This window comes from Felis catus, chromosome A3 (assembly GCF_018350175.1).
Source record: "Felis catus isolate Fca126 chromosome A3, F.catus_Fca126_mat1.0, whole genome shotgun sequence".
Taxonomy (NCBI): Eukaryota; Metazoa; Chordata; class Mammalia; order Carnivora; family Felidae; genus Felis; species Felis catus.
In genome coordinates this window covers 68,780,473-68,785,241 of record NC_058370.1, presented here as the reverse complement: position 1 = coordinate 68,785,241, position 4,769 = coordinate 68,780,473, and the positions used below count along the sequence as shown (strand labels likewise).

The window sequence follows — 4,769 nt, the reverse complement described above, 5'->3', positions numbered from 1 at the left end:
GTGGTCAAGATGCAAAGGGAGGAAGGAGAAGGGGAACAAAACTGCTGGTTGGTAGACAAATACTACACAAAGGACAAGAAAAATGACCTTACCTTTGTTTTTCTTACAAGAGAAGGGAAATATCTATGGCGATTAAAAATAATTTTTTGATCAATAGAATATGATTTTGAGAGGGGTCTTACCTTTTGTTTCCCCCTACTTTTTAACAAAGTCATATTAAAGGTCACTTGTAGCACTTAATAAAAAATATGTTGGATATAGAAGGGTAGCAAAACTAAGTCTATGAGAAAACTAATCATCTGGTTGCATGTGCTGGATGTTGCAATCTACTTGGCTCTTCTCTTGCCACCTGGTTTCTCCCCAGTACCTCCCTCTATGTGTCTGTCTTTCCACAGTTTTTGTTTTTGTTTTTCATTTTTTTTTTCATCGTACACTCCACCATGATATCTCTTTAATGCCTTCATCTGGTTCATATGTAAAAGATTTATCTTAGCTCAAACTTACCTAAAAAGAAAACTATTTCAAAACCTCATGAGGCTGCTTTCAGAACAATCCATATTCTGTATATGTAAACACCTTCAGTATTCAGTGCCAGAAGTCCTTTTAGGCAGTATTTGACTGCCAGTATTTGGTTACTGATTCCACTTGTCCATTGTGAGGCATGTGTGCTATAGATTTGACCCCTTGCCTAAAGTGTCTTCATTGTAACATATTGACCCAGTGCATTCTACCCTTAGGAGCTCAAATCAACTTCTTGGCCCTGGAGAAAATTTTGAATCCAAGCATGGAGTACAGGAGAAAATTGAGATTTAGACTGGTCATCAGAGCAGTCTAAAATCAGTCTTGACAAAGATCCTGTGTTAATCTCAGCACTTTAGTTTTCTACTTAGTGCTGGGGCTTTTGGAGTTGCCCTGTACAAAGCAGGAGTTAGCTAAGAGTTTTTACCTCTTTAATCCTAAGTGAGTTAATTTGCATACCAGTTCCACAGTTGACAACAGACCAAAGTTATTCTCAACATAATTTGTTTTATTTTATTTATCTTAAAGTTTCTTTATTTTGAGAGAGAGAAAGAGCATGCATGAGAGCAAGTGAGGGAGGGGCAGAGAGAGAGGGAGAGCGCGAGTGAGATAGGGAATCCCAAGTAGGCTCAGTGCTGTCAGCCACAGAGCCCAAAGCAGGGCTTGATCTCACCAACTGTGAGATCATGACCTCAGCCAAAATCAAGAGTTGAGTGCTCAACCGACGAAGCCAACCAGGCGCCCCTCAAGGTAGTTTAAATATCCCTACTCATTTTCTCTAGGTTACATCCATTTCCAGCCTTCACATCTTTTCATCCTGTCTTAGTTCCAGCCTGCATCCACCCAAATTTGAAATTCATCCTTTACTAGATTTGATTAAAAAATTGTCCATATCTATATTTCATGAGAACATTTTTGCTGAGGATTTATAGAAGCAGTTGTGGAAAGGCTTTTTAATTTACTCTTGTATACTGTTTCCCTTTCTTCCTTACCTACTTTCTCGTCTCAACTTACTTTTATTCTTTTTTTTTCCCTCTGGTAGAATTTTATTTGTTCCTTTCTGTAAAATCTTGGCCATTATTGACGCCTTTAGTGTCTGAGATTTTTTTCCTAAGAACAGTTTTTGCTGCTGGCCTTTCAAGAAAATACAGCATTTTCCGTAAGAGGCACTTTTATGTATAAAATTTTCTCCATCTCATCATACTCATGAGACATATTTCTAAGTTTCTATAATATGTACCACATGACCCTGTTGTGCCCTTTAAGTTGCCCTCCAAATGAACTCCCCTTGAGTTGTCTACCTTGCCTGAGTAGCGAGTTGCTCTAGATCTTCGTCAAGTTAGTCTATTGACTAACGGTATCACCATTCTGCTTGTGTGATTGGGGAACTCAACTGACCTCAAACCCTCATTTGGTCACATATCCCTGAGCACCCCTCTCTTCTTTTCCTTAAAAAGTGTGTTTTTCCTAGGTTATTCTACTGCTTTGCTAAGAGGGCATCCTGGGGTATGTTTTAATGTTATGGTCCAGAACATACATTACACCCAGGCTCTGATGACATGAAATAAAATTTGGGGACAAAATCCACAGGAAATGAGAGCTAGTTTGAACCTAGATACTGTTTGTTTGTTTGTGGTTCTTTTTCTTTTTTGTTTTTGAACTAAGTTTCTTGAACTCTTGCCTTAAATATAGCAATGAAGAAAGTTGTGAGTACCTAGTTTTATGAATAAGAATATAATTACTTTAAACTGGTTTGATGCCTCTTCTCAAGAGTGCCATGCTGTATCCCAATAATTCTATGTATTTACCTTAGGGAAATTTTTGCCAGTGTGCAGAAGGAAACATGTTCAAGAATGTTCATAGCAGGGGAGGGCAGAAAAATGGCAGTGCCCATAAGGCAGACTCTGTTAAGGGGTGGGGAATGACTGGTAGCAGTTTGAGGGGCTCTGGGCCGGAGCCTGGATTCTCTTGGCCTTACTGTTGTGGCCTCATCTTGGAGCAGTGGGTCTCTGTAGCACCTGTTGCACATGTTGTGCCTACAGCAGCTGCCGGTGGCCTCCAGTTGGCCTCTAAGCCACAGAAAGAGATGACGGTCTCTATTACAAAAGATCAAGATGGAGAGAGTTTGTATTCAGACCATGAGCCTGGTACTTTGGATCAAGCCTAGTGACCAGCAAAGAAGAAAGCTGACTTCCATGATGAAGAGGAACAGAATATACTGCTGGTGTAGGATTTGGAAGATATATGGGAGCAGAAAGTTTTACCCTTCAAACCTGGAGCTCACATTCCAGAAGCTGATAAAAAGAATGACCAAATCTCACTGCACCAAAAAATAGGCAGGAACCTTGTTCTGCTGGTCAAAGAGAAGCTTGGAGATCAGGATGTTTGGATACTCCTACAGGAAGAGTGGCAACCCAGGGAGACCTTCTGAGGAACAGCTGAGTGAATACTGGCCACACTCTCAGAAAAGGACATGGAAGCCAAGTTCCTGGCAATTGTACCCTGTGGCCACTACAAGTTCAATTCCCTCAGGCCATGCAGACAAAGTAGGCTCAGGGCCAAATTATTCTTAATCAAAGCAATGCTGTTAATTATTCCCACACCAGGAAGAAGGGCCCTCATGTTAGATCCCTAAGGAGGAGCTGGGTGACTATTTGAAACTGAAATACCTGGTCCACGTTAGAAGGTTGTTCTTGGGCCTCTGATGGACTGCGGCGCCTGACAGCAATACTTTGACAGTTCTACAACTGGGGCCTCAAGGACATTATGTGGTTGCCCCATCTTTGCAGGGAACAGCATACAGCAAACTAAATTGAGAGAAATAAGTGAATTGATTCTTGGTGAAAAAGTGTTCATAGTATTAGAGGTAATGACAAAGAACTGAAAATAGCTCAAATATTTCTGCGCCAAAAAATCCATAAATAAACTGTATTTTTATACAGAGCAATATTATATAGTGAAAAATTAATGAACTACATATACATACATTTACATGGATGGAACCAGAAGTAATTTCAGTAAAGAAGTGAGTTTTAGAAAACTATATAATAAGTAAAATAAGTAAAATACTCTTTAGGCAATTAAGTATATTTTTCCCTAGTGACTTAACCAGAAAAATGAGATTTCCTGCAATTAAGAGGAAGAAGAGATGGAATTAAAGTCAATATTTTATTCTATAAGACTCTGTCACAATGAATTGTTCTTCCCTCCCAAACCTGGGAAACCAACAGTGTCAATTCTTCTTGTGGGAAACCTGAAAAACAACTGTCCACCAAGAAGAGAACACTGGAGAACCATATGGCTAACCATGACCGGGTGACTTCTCTTGGCACTTTTTTCCTCTAGCCTTGAGCTGAAAAATTCCCTGAATTTGGGACACAATACGGGGACAAAGAATGATCTGCAAAAATAGTAAGTTTAAGGAGGAAAAGTATACTTAAAATGTACAGGAAAAAGAAAAATGCAAACCCCATCTCTGCTGAAACATTTTTTAAAAAGCACCAATAATCAAAGGAATGTAAAACAAAAGTAGTTAACAAGTGGATAAAATTGGCAAAAACTAAATTAGACTGTACATTTTAACACTGTGTATTCACCTACACTAACAGAGAACTAAACTGATACAAGGCCTTAGGAGACATGAGTTTGTAGCAATGATTTTTAAAAACATTTATTTTCTGTGACTGGTAATTCTAATTTAAAAAGTAAATGTAATTCCAAGGTTTTTTATTATTATTAGTGATGTAAAAGATTAGGAAAAGTATGATTGTCTGACAATTATAAATAGTGAAAAGGTTATGGTTGTGTATCCAGATGTTGAAATATTATGTATTATCTTTTAAAATTGCTGAAAAATATTTCAAGGCTTGAAAACGTGTTCCTAATATAATTAGAAACTGCTACTATAAACAAGAAATTGAACTATAATCTTCATATGATGTCAACTATATAAATATATGAACGTATTCATGAAACAAGTTTTCCTTCAGGCAGTCACATTATTGCTGAGATTCATCTAATTTATAATTTCAAGGTTTTCCAATTTATCTAAAGTGAACAGTTCTTTAAAAAAAACTTAAATAATAAGAAAGCAATAAACTTTTTAAAATGATGTATTGCAGGCCTTAGAGGATTTTCCTTTCAACTTGTTCAGCTAAGCCTTCAGTGTGTCAGAAAGAGCACAGGCCAAGCATCAGGAGATCTAATTTTGCCACTAACTAACAAGCTTTGTTAGAAAATCTCTTTGAGCC

General features: G+C 37.9%; 1 pseudogene; it reads left to right on the top strand.

Moving 5' to 3' along the window:
* Positions 1-2,399: 2,399 nt before the first annotated feature.
* On the top strand, positions 2,400-3,224 carry LOC111559894 (annotated as a pseudogene).
* Positions 3,225-4,769: the final 1,545 nt, after the last annotated feature.